The sequence below is a fragment of the Macrobrachium rosenbergii genome, chromosome 1 (assembly GCF_040412425.1).
Source record: "Macrobrachium rosenbergii isolate ZJJX-2024 chromosome 1, ASM4041242v1, whole genome shotgun sequence".
Taxonomy (NCBI): domain Eukaryota; kingdom Metazoa; phylum Arthropoda; class Malacostraca; order Decapoda; family Palaemonidae; genus Macrobrachium; species Macrobrachium rosenbergii.
In genome coordinates, this window is record NC_089741.1 from 37150860 (window position 1) to 37167605 (window position 16746).

The 16746-nt window shown below is 35.6% G+C and overlaps 1 long non-coding RNA gene across 1 annotated transcript; it reads left to right on the forward strand.

The window, feature by feature from the left end:
• Nucleotides 1–12403: 12403 nt before the first annotated feature.
• Nucleotides 12404–15299, forward strand: LOC136841613 (uncharacterized). Its single transcript, XR_010854034.1, has 3 exons — nt 12404–12574; nt 12969–13085; nt 15213–15299. It is a non-coding gene; the product is annotated as an uncharacterized lncRNA (long non-coding RNA).
• The last annotated feature ends 1447 nt before the right edge of the window (nt 15300–16746 follow it).

Here is a 16746-nt window from a genome sequence, read left to right on the forward strand (position 1 = left end):
TTATATTACTGTAAATGGAAGGACTCCTGATGATATAAAGCTCGTTACAAACTGAGCAAACCTGGGCATTTGATCTCAGATTTCCTTTAAATCAATTACATTCCTTTATTAAGAGGTCAAGTTGTTTATGCAGATTATAAGGGTCAAATGGGCACTGTCATGTCAGTACTTGATTGCCATTTTCATAAATCTGTTGATATTGATTTGGGTCCAGTAATGGCACTTTCAAATCAGAGCAGTTCTCATTTCATCAGACCTCATGCTGATTTTTATACATCTGCACACAGAAGGTCTCGGACATCTTTGATGGGAGAGAGAGAGGAATAACTAGATTTACCGAGTATTAAATGGAAGGATCTAAGGCAGCATGGTTATGTACAGATCACCTAGGTATCATTATTCTTTGCAATTTACTTTACCTAGTTGCAGGTTGATAATGTATTATCTGCCTTTGCATGGCTTGTAAATGGATGTTCATTTTCTTGGTTTGTGGCTTTGTCAGGTTGGTGATTGAGTTTTAACTTTTAATTGCTAGATTTATAGTTGTTATGTAACACTCTCTCTCCAGGTAGTATGTGTTAGACTTGAAGAATAGGTTTGGGAGTGTAAACTGCGATCTATAGTTGGAGACAAAAAAAAAAAAAAGGCCATTTGCAGTGATGTGGTTTAAGTCAGGTTTTGTCCTGGTTTCAGTTTAAAGTTCTTTGCACAGAAACGTGTACTGGACATCCATTTGTGCTGTCTTTCTTCCATTTATGTGACTCCCCCACCCCCAGTTAGGTCTAACGATTATTTCATTGTGCTTCGTCCAAGTGATTGAGTTTTCCTCCAGTTTCACCAATCAAGCTGCTTGCTCATTTGGTTTTGTGGCGGTTATTGTTTTGTGTTCTCAGTGCTTATTTTGTCCCAAACTCAATCAATCATTCATTCCAATAATGAATCAAATATCTATAACACAGGTAGTCTTAATTATATATGATGCAAAGGTCAGGGAGTATATGCTTTCTGAGAGATTGATCTGTGTACTTGTTCCATTGACAAATGACTATATATATAAATAGTGATTTAACCAAGATGTCTTAATAGAAGGGGTTATTTTATATATGGTTATATAAATCTCTGCTCAAAAAGTATGGAATTGTTGTTATATTATTCAGATAATTTGTGATTGGATATGTAATAATACATATACACTATTTCCGCATTGAGAATCACGTACTCTGAAACCGATATACTATCATTTTTATATCTATATATTCCAGATCTAAAACTATATAATAAATACACCTGCCCCTCTGTTTTCAGCTTTGTAGTTTTACATATTTTTCTGTAACAATATTGTATAATACCTGTACTATATATATATATACACATAAATTACTAAGAATATTTTGTAACAGTGTTCTATATATATTTTAGTGCTGAAAATAAAAAGTATAAAGTATTTACATTTGGTGTTTTATTAGCAATGTCTACTGAATTAATAGTTTTGGTTAAGGCTCTATGTTGGTGTACACTGCTTACAGTTACTACTTGTTCTTATACTGTAACACAAACTTGTACAACAAAGAAATACACAGTAAAGGAATAATTAATTCAAGATTCAAAGAGGCCAAAAACCTTGTTTATTTAGAATTGTAATAAGGTCAATCATTGAAATGACTCAGTTTGCTTGAAAGAACCTGGGAAACTTGCCTCGAAAAATTATCTGAAAAAAAAATAAAGCACAGTCAAATAGTGATCCACAAATGATCCCTATGTAATTAGACAAAAATATATGTGGGTAAATAAAAGTCATTAAGAATCTTACATCAAGGTGAACTATGGTACATACAAAGGAGTAATAGACTGTAAGATGTTTGCTGTGAATCAAACACACTAGCCTTAAGAGGAAATAACTCCGTATTATCAAGATCTTTGTTTTAAAAACGAGGAGATAGAATGGGCGTTCTTCCATGCCTTAAAAATATAACATTTTAAAATGCCACAAATGACTTAGTCCGTGGATGAAATGGAACGATTTTTGTGGGTTTGTGGTCATCAGTGAGCTTCGTGTTTTTTGACATCAGCATATAGAATGAATTTGGGAAATGCAATTCTGTCTAAACAAGTCATCTAAAACATTGGAACCAATACGCTTTTGTTAAGACACTTTTCAATTTGGAAATGGATAAACTTTAATGGACTTTCGCCACTTAAAAATCTTATGGAGCAAAGAGAAAAACTTGGAAAATCTTCATAAATGATCTTTGAATCTTTTTCAAGTATGTCACTTCGTGGGTTTGAAAGTAAAATCTATTCTTGAAACAGATTGGGATGACTCATTTTGCAGATTTGAATATCGGCATAGTGCCTTTTCTCTCTCTCCGCTCTCTCTCTCTCTCTCTCTCTTTAGGTCAACAATCTCTCTTGCCTCTCTCTCTTGTTTTCTCTCTCTCTCTCTCGAATAGAAATCTCTCTAAATCTCTCTCTCTCAACAACCATGTTACAACAAAGAATTATAGAGGCAATCTCTCTCTCATTCTGCCCAAATCAGAATAGTTCCTCTCTCAAGATGTCTCTCACTCTCTCTCTTTTCTCTCTTTTATTCAAGAAAGCAAATAGTTACATTCTACATTCTGCCCATAGGGATGACCAGTTTCCGTTCTCTGGCTGTCTCTCTCTCATCTCTCTCTCTCTCTCTCTCTCTCTCTCTGCCAAACTAGACTTAATAGTCAGTACTAGATTAGGTCCCAGAGGAAATGTGAAGATTTTTCTGCCCATAAAAAGTGAAGTTAAAGTAAACTATAAATACATCAAAGTTCTCTCAAGCAACCTCATGTTACATAAAAGCGGAGCAAGCAACTAAAGTGATAAAACTTATTTCTCAATATTTTGTGATAAACAGTGAGGATGAGAACCAGAGCCTCCGCTCAGTCTCAGCAGCTTCGGACTTTCTCTCTCTCGGGTTGGAAATCCGCAGCCAACTGATCAGTGCAGACACTTTGGTGTAGACATCCCGGGATTATATATGTAATCCACGGATAGGTTTGTGCAAATGGAAGCAAATGGGTGACAGTTAAAGCCACTACAAACCTACAAAAATGCAAACTCTCAAGTCTGATTCGCCACACCCGCGCAGCAACAACTTCTCGCTGCTGAAAAAGGGCGTTGGGTCGGGTATGATACATAGAGCATAACCGGGGTCTAAGCGATGTCAGGCAGGGCAGCCGATCGAGACTAAGAGTCTGATAAAACAAAGTCCTTCAAAAGGAGGCATTTGCAATACAATTTTGTGAAAAAGCACGTTAAAAAGTAGTAGTGAGGATGCCCAAACTAGAACAGACCATAATAATGATGTGTGGCTGTGTTATCTCAGTCTCAGGCTAAAAACTCAGCAAGGTTATTGAACATCAGAACATCAATACATCTTATTCCGCCAGCTTCAACTATATTTAATGTTTGTTGATGATACCAGGTTAGTGAAGAATTTCCCTTTGTGTCCAAAATAACATATATCAAATGAAACTCCATTGAAGAATTGTCTGTGTTTGTAATCGAATGATTTTGTGGTCATTTGAAATAACTGTAACAGATTGTTTTGCTAAAAACAGTAGAAATGTTATACAAATCTGAAACCCTTTTTGTTAAAAAGACATCTTGGTTTAATGATTGTTTCTGTCATAAAATGGTTACAGTAATGTAGTTAGGTGTTGGTTAGACTGGCCAATTTAGGAGGTGAAAATCTGCTTAACAAGTACTCTAATGGACACCGATATTTTGGAATGTAAAGGACAGTTTTATTTTAATTTGGTAAGTAGACGGAAAATCATTTTAGATGAGGGAAATTCAGTTCTGAAACTAACTGGTACAGGCCCTCTCTCTCTCTCTCTCTTTGTGCTATAAAAAGGATCAATTGTGCTTGCAAAACCTGGGTTGGTTATTCAAAGGAGCAAGTGACTGTCCTGAACCCTCTCTCTCTCTCTCTCTCTCTCTCTCTCTCTCTCTCTCTCTCTCTCTCTCTCCCCTATAAGGGTTATTCAAGAAACCAGTTACAAGACAACACACACTGTCATAAGACCTCTCTCTCTCTCTCTCTCTCTCTCTCTCTCTCTCTCTCTCTCTCTCTCTCTCTCTCTCTCTCTCTCTCTCTGTGCAACTCTAAAGTCTAAATAGTAAAATCCATATTAGAGTAACTCTGGAGAGTGAAAGACCTCGAATTTTGTGCTGCATAAAAGTGCAAATGTATCCTTAAACTGTGTATAATATGGCTGCCAAAACAAAACTGATAAAGAAGTTGACAGGTGCATACAAGGAGCTAAATAATCAATAACCGTCTCTGGAATGGAAAAGGATTCGCCAGATGTTTGTGATAAAATATAAGCACTGTTACAGGTAAGGTAGTTAAGCATTAATATTCTTCCTTGGACTCGTGCTTTTCCAAGTGCTAGATTAACATAACAATTAATAGGTCCAGGATGAACCTCGGTAGTAACTGAACGTTGTGATCTCTTTCTCACCCCGACACAAATCGGTAATCATAACCACATTTTACGAACAATTCGATTTCCTTCGACTCTACGTAAAGCTACCTGCCTTGTCAAAATACATTTACATCACTTGTAACTAAGTTTTCTTACGGTCTTTGCATTAGCAACATCATTACGTCTTAATCGAAACATTAAAGCCTTATCTCTTGTGAAATGTGTCCAATCTAATCTCTCTCCCTTTCTGTTATGATGCCAGTTTTAATGGCATAATCAATCCTCTCTCTCTCTTCCTAACACAAATCAGTAATAAAACCATATTTTTAACAATTTTACAATAATTTCGACTCACCAAGTTCCCAGTCTATCAAACGCTTATTTGTTTTTTATAACACACTCAACTAAATTTTCTTTCATCGCTATCAACCAAATCTAAAACCATTATTCGACGCATTACAATAACTTTACGATTACTGTTATCAATCTTCAACCTCCTCTATCAAACACTCTCTCTAACTCTCCCTCTCTCTCTCTAACCCCTCTCTCTCTCTCATAACATGCCAGTTTTAGTAGCCATCAATCAATCTCTCTCTCTTTCCCATCTGACTAAATCAGCAATCATAACAAATTCTACGAATAATTTTACGATTATTAGAATCTTCAAGCCTTTAACAAACATATATAACTCCCTGATACCCCCTAAAACACTCTTACAACTCTAGCTAGTTTTTAGTAAACATTATATCAATTTCTCTCTTTCTCATTCTGAAACTTAAATCACTAACTTTTCAAAAACTTATTTTATGACCTAACTAACTTTTTAAAACATTATATCACACCTAACTTCTTTTCAAACACTTGCAAAACTCCTAACTTCTTTTTAAAAACTTATATCACCTAACTAACTTTTTCATAAAGGTTCCGCGTCAACCAACGTCTAAAAACGTCGCATTCAACGCCCACGTAATTCATTTCTCTACCTAATTCAATTAAAAAAATTTTTCACTTTACGAAGGCCAGAACGCTATAGCCACCTATTATCGAAAAAACTAAATTCTTCTCCAGGGCCGGTTATGCAAATGAACTAAATACGCTTATTACGATGTTTATGTCATTTCCTGCTGTTGCGTATGATTTTTGTATCGTATTTGACGTATTTTAAAGAGATTGCTACTAAATTGCGTAAATATTTAAGGATAAAATGCAATTTTAAAATTTAAGCATTTAAATACGCCATCTAGCGGCAATAAACTTTCAAACTGAAATCTTCGATTTAATTCAAATTCAAAATGATTTGGTCAAAAACCAACGAATTAATATCTGTTACCTTATTTAAACATTTTCGTATTATTACGTGCTTTATTGTCTTATTTCGTCGTGTAAGTATTCGTTGTTAACTTAAGTTCTCATATACGAATATTCTTTGGTTTATCGTCTTTTTTTGCTCGAAATATGACCGAAAAAGTCTTGAATAAGTGCTATATCAAATTTAGTTGAGTTAAGCTATATTATGAAACAATAGAAAACTTAGAATAAAGAAAACGTAACTTAAATTTCACGTATTTGAAGGTGTATTTTTCACCGTATTTCGGGTTAAAAAAGCATTATAGGAAGGAAATGTGTTCTAATCTAAATAAATTATTAAGGGAATAACTCTGTAGCAATTAAAAGTTTAAAATTACGTTATAAAGGTTAAATAAGGTAAAAATAATAAACTTATTTCAATTTACGTCTTTGAGCGTATTTTCGCCGTATTTCGGCCTAATTTCGGTTTCAAATTAAGGCGAACAATTTATAATTTCTTTAGAACGGTGTTTTTCGCCGATTTAAACAAAAGGAACAATTAGGAAAATAACTTTGATTATTAAACTAATAAAGCAAATCTATAAGTTAAAGCTAAAAAATAGCGTAATTTCATTTAAAAAATGGGACTTTTGAAAGTAGCATTTTCGTCGTATTTGAACAAAATACGTTAAATCGATCGAAATTAACCTGCATAAATTATTAAGTTCAAACTCTAACGATTAAATGGCGATAATGCGATATCACTTTTTAGTTAAATAAAACGAAAATAATTTAATTTCGTTGGGAAGGTGCGTATGCGTTATTTTTCCGTCCATACAAAAATGGGGCGTAAAGCACGTTATTTTTAAAGAAGATTAATCGTTAAAATTTTAGTTCCAAATTTTGCCAAATAGATGGCGTACGCGCGTTCACTTTTGGTTTAAAATAATTGAATTATTTAGTTCCAAATTTTGCCGATAGATGGCGTATGCCTTCCTTCACGACAAATCAATCCAAATTAACTAATTTAGTTCCAAATTTTGCCAATAGATGGCGTATGTGTTCATTTTGGATTAAATTGATTGAAAATAATTTAGTTCAAGCTAATCCAAATTTTTTATTAAATTAATGAAATTAATGAATTTAGTTCCAAATATTGCCGATAGATGGCGAATGCCTTCACTTTTTAATTAAATTAATTAATTTAATTCGATATTTGACGATAGGTGGTGTTCGCTCACTTTTAACAGAATTGATCAAATTCTCTGATTTAGTTCTCAATTTTGTCCGTGGATGGTTCATGCATTCTCTTTTTGGCTCTAACCAATTCTTAATTTAGTTCAAATTTTGTCTCTCTCTCTCTCGTTCACTTTTTTGGCTTAAATTCTCAAATTAATTAATTTCTCTCTCAAATTTTGTCTCTCTCTCTATACATTACTTTTGGCCCAAATATCTGCAGATTCTAGCATTCACTTTTAATTCAAAATTAATTAGTTTAATTCTTCTCTGAATGGTATTTCTCCAAATTTTAAGTTCTCTCTTTCTCTATCAATTAATGTGTTCTCTCTCTCTTAATTTTCATTTCATTGCTAATAGCGTCAAGGTTTCATCTCTCTCTCTCTCTCTCTCTCTCTCAGTGTGTGAAATGAGGTTCATTCTCTCTCTCTCTCTCTCTCTCTCTCTCTCTCTCTTTTAATCTCTCTCTTCTCTCTCTCTTTCTCTCTCAATTCATGGTAAGTTTCATCAACCCCTCTCTGTCTCAATTTATAAGTAAGGTTTCTCTCTCTCTCCACCCTCTCTCCACCCCCTCTCTCTCCCCCGTCCCTCTCTCTTTCTCTCTCTCAGTTTGTGATAAGGTTCATCAACCTCTTTCTCTCTCTCAATTCATTGGTAGGGTTCTAAGTCTCTCTCTCTCTCTCTCTCTCTCTCTCTCTCTCTCTCTCAATTCAGAAGCAACATTTTTCTCTACCAGTTCTCTCTCTGTGATAAAGGAGGAATTCTCATCTCTTGTCTCTCTCTCTCTCTCTCTCTCTCCATCAGTTGAACTTCTCTTCTTGATCTTGGAAGGTTCTCTCTCTCTCTCTCCAATCAGTGTAAGGCTTCCTCTCTTTCTCTCTCTCTCTCTCTCTCTCTCTTCTCTCTCTCTCTCAATTATTTAAGGTTCATCATTCTCTCTCTCTCTCTCTCTCTCTCATCTCTCTCTCTCTCTCTCTCTCATCTGTGGTAAGGTCCTGTCTGTCTGGTCTCTCTCTCCCCAACTTTTTCATAAGACTCGACAAGTTATCTCTCTCAATTCTGTCAAAGTGTGTTTTGTGTCAGTTAAATCAGTTGTGTCCATGCTATGTTCCTCCACCATTTACACACCTTAAAACACATACAAAGTTGAAGGGGCCAATGTGATTTGAGTCTCTGAAATCAACATTTTTGATTGTCTTGACTGTGACAGACAGAAGGAAAATATACACACACCTGTACCTGAGCAGGGCAGTTCACTTTTGACACATTATACATATATTTATTTATTTATTCCGATTATTTTACTCAGATATCGATGGAGATTGTCTTCCATATCATTCTCTAGCTTCCGAAAATTGGTTTCTTATCCCACCAGCCAATGGGAGATCGTGTTACGAAGACGCTTTGCCCCAAAATATGGAAGCTTTCAGCTAATGATAGAGGGCGATAGAATTGTGTTGCAGTGGAAATTCTGATTACACCGGGAGCCCCTTCCTTTCCTAACAGTTATGGTAGGCCTTATTGGTCTAAACATAAAGGATACAGGTGCTCAAGAAATACAAAAACGTGGACTTTGAAAGTTGAGAACTCATGTTGTTGGTTTCAAGCTGATAAATTCTGAAAACCACTGACTTATCTGGAAAATGAGATTGTGAGGCTTTGACTCACGGAATTGAGAAATTATGGGCTTTGCCAACGATTTCTGTTTCCCTCCTCTTAGGCTTCAGCCTGTTATATACGATTTGAAAACTGATTTTGCAAATTTCTTATGATCAGTGCTTAGAGGTTTTGAACGAACTCTTGAAAAGACTCGGTGCCTGTGGCAGAACATTTTTATTGTGATTATCTCTGCAAATGTGAAAGTTAGGGACTGATGTGATGGTAGAGCTTAGAAGTGAATCTGGGGAAAGGCCAGGTCTTACAGACTTTGGGTAAGGATTGCCCAGCTGTTTCCATCGTCTGATGGTGTGATTAATCTGTAAAGTGAAGAGTATGATAAAGCAGTTTAATCAAAATTATCCAAGAATCATCTGGAATTGCAGAGGTAGTCAGTGTATAACTCACGTGGAGGCACTGATAGGCGTTGCTTGGGTGGTACTAGCCTCGGCTAGGCCCTAGCTGCAATCCGCTTTCATCAAGAGAAAGGTATTTCTGTTTCTATGGTTTCTCTAAAATGTATATTTGATTTACAATTGTTTGATTATCTAAAGTCACAGCTGAATGCGTTATAGATTCATTCGCTCCTGGGTGCAGTTTTATTATTCCAATTATGATTCTTCTTTGAGAATAAAAAAAATTCCAGTGGTGGAGATCCATGAATAAAATTTCTAGTTTTTATTTGAGTGCTTTTTTCATGTTTGGGGATTTAATGGAATCAATACGTTGATGCTGATTGTTTGCCAATTCAGAAGAAGTTTTTCATCTATTAACTGTGAGCAATGAGTTTGACTGATTACAGACTGGATTATCGTACGAATTTGCGACATACCTTTTTAAATTAGGGAACAACCTTTTTCTCCTGATCACAGGTGAATGGCTTGCTTATTGAGTGTTGTGGAAATGGTTTTTGTGGAGAATGTAATTATTATTTTCTTGTATTTAAGGGTACATGCCAGTAATTCAGGTTCGGATAGGCCTTTTTTTGTAAATGGATTAATTAAAGTTTTTAATGTTTTTTTTTTTTTTGATGGTTTTGTTACGAAACCCTGTCAGAAGCAGATGTGACAAATTGCTATCAATTACTGCTCCCAGTTTCTTCCAGGGCTAGTTGATAGCTCTGAAATGTTTCGCACGCAAACTCGTGCTTTAACTCTTTTTTTTTTGCATTTAAAATACAACCCTGTCTCGTGAACTGTCGTTAGTGATTGCAGTAATTTCTTCATTTAGTATTCAAATCCCCTTTTTCTTTGCCATTTAAGTTTTCCACTATCAAGTAACTGTTAGGTCATTTGTCGTTTTGTTCAATGTTTCTTCAGTAATGAGAACCCTTAATGTTTCTCTCTTCTCTCTCTCTATATCTCTCTCTCTCTTTTTCTCTCTCTCTTAGTTTGTGAACTTAAGGCCTGGCATCACCGAAACTCGCTCTCATTACAGGAAATATTTATAGATTGTTTCTCAACTCACATTGTTGGTGATCTGAATGTAATGTTTTAACTTCATGGTACATTTAAGTAAGTTAGTAAACTCCTCAGAACACTAAACTTTTTTCATTCAAAGCTATCTGTTGATTGAGAACCCCTGTAAAACCCTTCCTCTCTCTCTCTCTCTCTCTTAGGTTGAATAAATTTGCCGAATTCTGGGAATCCTAAAAGTTGAAGGTTGGTTACAAAGATGATTATTACCGATTATATCAGTAAACTAGTTAGCGTTTCAGGTATCCATATAGTCAGTCATATTACAATTAATTCTGATGGAAATGATTGGAGGGGGTGTCGGATATATTTATAGTATAAAGTGGCTCATTAAATGTGTTATCACTTGACTCGAATATCAAAATTAAGAGCTGGACTAATCGTACGTAGCTGGTGGGTTAAACTAAATGATTTTCTTTGACATGTGGTATAGGTTATCCAAATGTATCGATTTTCCAGTTATCCGAAGGTGCCGTGTTATTACCAGCCATTTCCGGTAACTAGTGAATTTTATAAGTGTGTTTTTATATTACTTTAAGAGTAATGCTTTCGTATATTAGATTTAGCAAACTCTCGCTGGTATTTTTTTTGAGCTGGGAAACTTTTTCGTACAAGTGCTGCGAATCACAAAAGGCTTGCGTAGATAGAGAGTATGCTCTCTCTCTCTCTCTCTCTCTCTCTCTCTCTCTCTCTCTCTCTCTCTCTCTCTCTCTCTCTCATCATTATCAGGACATTTTTAGAGAATAGGTATGATTTTTCTGTATTTTACATTGGTCAACTGTATATTCAACCTTTTTTCGTTTACTTATTGCAACGTATTTGCAATACTTGTCCTTCCATTACAAGTGAATACTGGCATGTAATGTCTCGTATGTAGGTGAGAGAAAATGCTGTCTTGTAGCCAGCCAATTCTGTTGGAAAGGGTGGAGGGGGTTGGGGTTGTTTTTCCAGTTGGGAAGGGTTGGGTAGGGGGAGGGGGTTATTTTCCTCCAAATTTGGACCTCTGCCAACATATTTTACCATAAGTAAGCAAAAAGTGTTGTACCAATATCGTATTCTTTGTCCGTGTACGTAACCCATTGCAACATATGCGGTATTGGAATACATGCCATTACATTAAAAGTGTGTATCCAGGCATGTTGGAGGGGGAGGGGGTATGTTGGTTTTCCACTAAATTGGAACCTCTGCTAACATATTTTATTATAATTAAGCAAAAGGTGTTGTACCAATATCGCATTCTTTGTTCGTGTTCGTAACCCATTGCAACATATGCGGTATTGGAATACATGTCATTACATTAAAAGTGTGTATCCAGGCATGTTGGAGGGGGAGGGGGTATGTTGGTTTTCCACTAAATTGGAACCTCTGCTAACATATTTTATTATAAGACAAAAAGGTGTTGTACCAATATCGCATTCTTTGTTCGTGTTCGTAACCCATTGCAACATATGCGGTATTGGAATACATAATTACAAGCCAGGTCTGTTGTGGGGATCAATATCTGCCAACACATTTTATCATTAAGCAAAAGGTGTTGTGTCAATATCGTATTCTTTTTGTACATAACCCATTGCAACATACGTGGTATTGGAATGCATGTCATTACATTAAAGTGTGTAGCCAGGCATGTTTGATGGGGATGGGGGGTATGTTGTTTTCCGGTAAGTTTGGACATATATTAACAAAGGTAATCATAATTATGCTAAGGTGCTTAATCAACATTGTATAATTAAGCCAGATATTAACATACTTAATACATTAAAGTGTATAGCCAGGTCTGTTTGCATGAGGAAGGGGTATGTTTTCCACCAAATCTGGACCCATATATAACATTTACCTACACATTTTAATCATAATGAAGCAAAACTGAGTTTTATTAATATCGTATAATGAAGCCAGATATTAAAAAAGGGTTAAATGGCCCGTCAGATATCGTGAGGTGAGCGTGTTCAGATCTCCACTATTGCTCAGTATTGTTACGTATGAATATCGTAATATTTACTTCGTGTTTAGTATTGAATCCTATTTAAATTTACTACGTAAGAGACTCTGACTCTCCTATTTTCTTCTCTTATAGTAGAATTCGATCCCTTATTGTTCCCTAAGTTTTGATGTCCAAATGTCAATAATAATTGTTCACACCACTTGGGTATTCTGATCTAACTAGACACTCAGGCAGAAATAAAGAGTTTGTAGGACCTTGTATATATTTTAAGGTATTGATTTTTCTGCTTTGGTGACATATGTTAGGTGAGCTTTATTTTAACGCAATATTATTCCTTTCAGAAATGAGAGAAAGGGGTCCTATAGTTGTTTTCAGCACTGGTACAGCACCTGCAGTGGTATCCCAGGACAGGGTCCCATAGTTGTGTTCATCACTGGTACTGTACTTAAGGTACTTGTCACTGGTATCCCAGGGCAGGTTTGGATGAGGCAATGGAGTTTATTCCGTTCATGGTAATTATAATCAAAATGGTTTATTTTACACATTTTTTGTATCTTCACTCTGGTTATTGTCTGCATAATCCCACATAATTATGTCAGCTTTATTTTGGCCTTCTTACTTGACTGTTAGCCTTTCTGGCGATTTTCTGTTAAGTCTAATTTTTATTTAATTGTTCTTCAGTAAATATCAAAGTAAATTTCCATATATCAGAAGACTCAAGGTCATTGAATATCATACTTTTTTACATTTGCATTAATAGGTGCCCAGACATTCATATAACTGATTTAGAGGAATATTTTTCTTTATCACTTCTTGTTTTCTGTGTGTATGTGTTTTTTTTTTTTTAATTTTCATCAGCTCCCTCCCTTCCAATATGGTTGTCAACTTATTTTTCCTTTTTTCCAGCTGTGCAATCCTTTGCCCCAAGAAGAAGCTTCCTGCCAGGCTGCAAATAGAGAAGAAATTTTGATTGGTGGTCAGTCTTTTGATGAACTGGATGTCTTTGACTTGTACAAATGTTTAGTAAGTATTGTATACCCTTTTTGTAAGAGTGAAATTCAAGTATGGATCAACAGTTTTAAACTCCAGGCAAAACTTGCAAAGCTGTGGCTGTTATGACTAGTCCAACATATCTTTAGTTACTAAGAGAGAGGAGAAATTTAACTGAGTGATAGTCAGTCTATTTAGGAATGGGATATCTTGACTTATACAAACTTTCTTTAAGTATATCCTTTTGTAAGTGGGAAATTTAAGTGTGGATTAACACCTCTGGTATTACAGGAGAGCTGCAGACAAAGCTTGCCAAGCTGTGACTATCATTAGGCCAAATAGCTGTAGGTGCTGGTGGAAAGCATAATTGAATCATGCTGTTCATAATAAATTTTTTGTTTGAAAGTCCTTTTCATGACCAATATAGCTTTAGGTGTTAGTGGTTCAATCATAATTGAATCATGCTGTTCATAATGTCATATTTTTCCTCGAGTCATTTTGTATTATATCTGATTTAAGCTGCTTACTCTGGTCAACAACATTCTTAGTGAGTCTCAACTTGACTCCTGAAAGCCATAGAAATACACAAATTGGGGACAGTTTTTTTCCACACACCATTCAAGTTTGTGTGCTGAACTTCATCTCAAGAATCAAAAATGTTTCTTACTGCAGCAAGTTGTAAGATTTCCAAAAGTCCTTTAGAGTCAAGTTCTTGTCCTTCTCAGTTGCCCTAAAAGCCATAGCAAATGTCCTTTGGAGGTAGAAGGCCTTGAAAGAGGCAATGACACCTTGGTCCATAGGCTGTAAAAGGGAAGTGGTATTAGGTGGAAGGAAAACCACCTTGACATCAGGATGAAAGTCATCCAAATGGGCAGGGTGACCAGGGGCATTGCCCAGCACTGGTGATAGAACGCCACTTTGTGGACAGCTACTATGATAAATCTTCTGTTGTCCAAGGCAAGCTGATTTCTAACAGGCATATGGAGTTGAGTCTGAAGGTGTTAGTATCATTATTTATGTTCAATTTGTTCAGTTTATGTAGAACATATCAGTTTATATAGAATATTTACTGTTCAACTCAGATTGAGTTAATACATTTTTATGAAACATTTTTATGAAACATTTTTATGAAACAAAAACATAAAACATTAGATGAACTGAAACAAATCTCTTCAGGTTCATAAATGTTTTAGTCACAATAGTAACACAAGAATCTTCAGTAATTGTTTGAGACCTGTAAAATTTTTGTAGGTTAGGGTAGGTAAAATAAAATTACAAGACCTGCAGTTGTCACTGGTATCATTTATTGACACTGGAAATGATTGATCTTAGTAAGTTCAAGTCCATGCATTCAGGTTCATAAATGTTTTAGTCACAATAGTAACACAAGAATCTTCAATAATTGTTAGAGGTCTGTAAAAGTTTTGTAGGTTAGGCTAGGTAAAATAAAATTACAAGACCTGCAGTTGTCACTGGTATCATGTGTTGACGCTGGAAATGGTTAATCTTGAGTAAGTTCCAAGTCCATACGTTCATATATTCCCCATAGTGGAGTAGTGCTGTCAGTCACCTTGTGCATTGCACTGAACTCATGTGAATCCAGTACTGTGTAACATAGCTCCAAGGTACTTCCACAATGCTTTGTGGACTACAAAGGTTATGGAGGAAGCGGTTTGAATAGAGAACACAAACGTTGATCGAACTATATTACCAGTTTTCTTTTTCCTCACCAGGAGTTCTTTGTTTTAACTTCTAAGAGTAAGAGGGTTTTTAATTGAATATAAAACCATCCAAAATACAAGGTAACTTCTGCATTTGATATGCATAGGTATCTTATCTTTACTCTCTGCCCATATCAGTCATCCAGTGAGTTTTTGGTGGAATAGTTTTGGAGCTCTCTTTACTGGGAAGGTTTGCCTCTCCTGACAATTGTTGCATAGTGCAACTGTGAGGTTCTCCTGTTACACCTTCCAAACCTACCAGTGCTGAATGACCTCATAGGTCCCAGCGCTTGTCCTTTGGCTTAAATTTTATACAGTATTCCATTCCATTCCATACCTGTAGCTTTGTCCTTGAATGAATTAGGTGTCATTATTTTTTTCCGCTCTGATATAAATGTGTTTAGTGAATTTCATTTTAATGCTGTATTTTTCCTTCCAGCAATGAAACATTGGAAAAATGGTCCCTTGTTTACAGCACACCAGTGACTGGATGATTTTTCATGAGACAATACTTATAATTTTTCCAACTTTGGTAATTATGGTTTAAAATTTTCCTTTTTAATATATTTTTGATTGTTCGCACTCCTTATTGTTGTCATAATTCCATATTTTTACATCACCTTTTCCTGCACTTACCTACATGACTTTTTGGCCTCTTGGGTGATTTCTAATGAGGTTAATTTTCTTTATGTCCTCATCATTATTTCCAATAAATTTAATTTGAACCAGTAGCCTATTTTCCCATTCTTTGCAATAAGTCTTAAATAAATTTCCATTTACCAGGAGAGTCATGGTCATTGTATGTTTACATTTCAATGTTCTATCTGTGGAGCTGCCTAGATATTCATAACCCATTCAGAGAAGTATTTTTCTTTATTGCTGCTCGTTTCCCATCATTTATTTCCCCATTTGTTCTCTTACTCCTCTTCCAACATGGCTGTCAACTCCTTTCGCCTTTTCCAGTTTCAGTTTTTGCCTTGATTAAGAAAGAACCCTTCTGGGCAGTCCCATGAAACATTATTTTGATTTAGCTGTCATTGAATCCAGACCTGTGATTAAACCCCCTTGTGTAGTGTTGCAGAGTTTTCAATTTTTATCGAACACTACAAACAAGTCCCATTGTAATGTATTTGATTTAGCCAGGTGTCATTATTAGTGAAGAAATTTGGTTAAAGTCGGTATTTTCATTCTCTCGAGCTGAGAATGGATGAATTTACTTTGCTCTCTTGGATAAGATGATACAGTTTTTGTAAGAGCAAAACCATTTTGAGTCAGTGCTATGGAAAGTTAAAGATTTGAACTTGGTAGTCTGGATGAACTATTTACCAAAATCAACTGTAAAACTTTTGTATTGCGAATTTCATTTTAATGGTATATCTTTCCTTTCCAAATCAGAAGTGGTCTCAGATTTGTCACCAGTATTTTTGACAATGCTTTGAAGAAAACAAATTGGACCAGTGGTCTCTCATATGGGAGGTGTATTCGTCTTGGACTCTATCAGTCAAAACCAGTAGAAGATTTTCTGTCGTACCTTCGTCAACTATCACCATTCGCAAAGGAACTTGGGAACCCTTTTGTCATTGGTCGCTATTTTTGAAAACGTCATGAACCAAATGGTCTGTGTATATCAGGCGTTCTCAAACTTTTTAACTTGTCGACCCCCCCCCAAAGCCTAGCATATAATAATTCAAGAAAAAAAATGTCAAAATCAATTTGAGTAGTATTAGTTTAGTACTTGTCATGCAGTATGATAAAAAGGTAACATACAGTACGAAAATATGTTTGGAACTTTAGGTGTACGAGTATATGTAACGTAATTTTTGGTGCAACGTACCGTTTCCTTCCACTGTTGACCTCAATGTGAAGGATTTTCCTGATGGGACTCAACAGGCATACTGATATTAGGTTGATTGTTGGTGAGCTTCAGCCGTAGGTCACCTTGTTCTTCCAGGCTCAGTCGTCTCCTCTGTTTT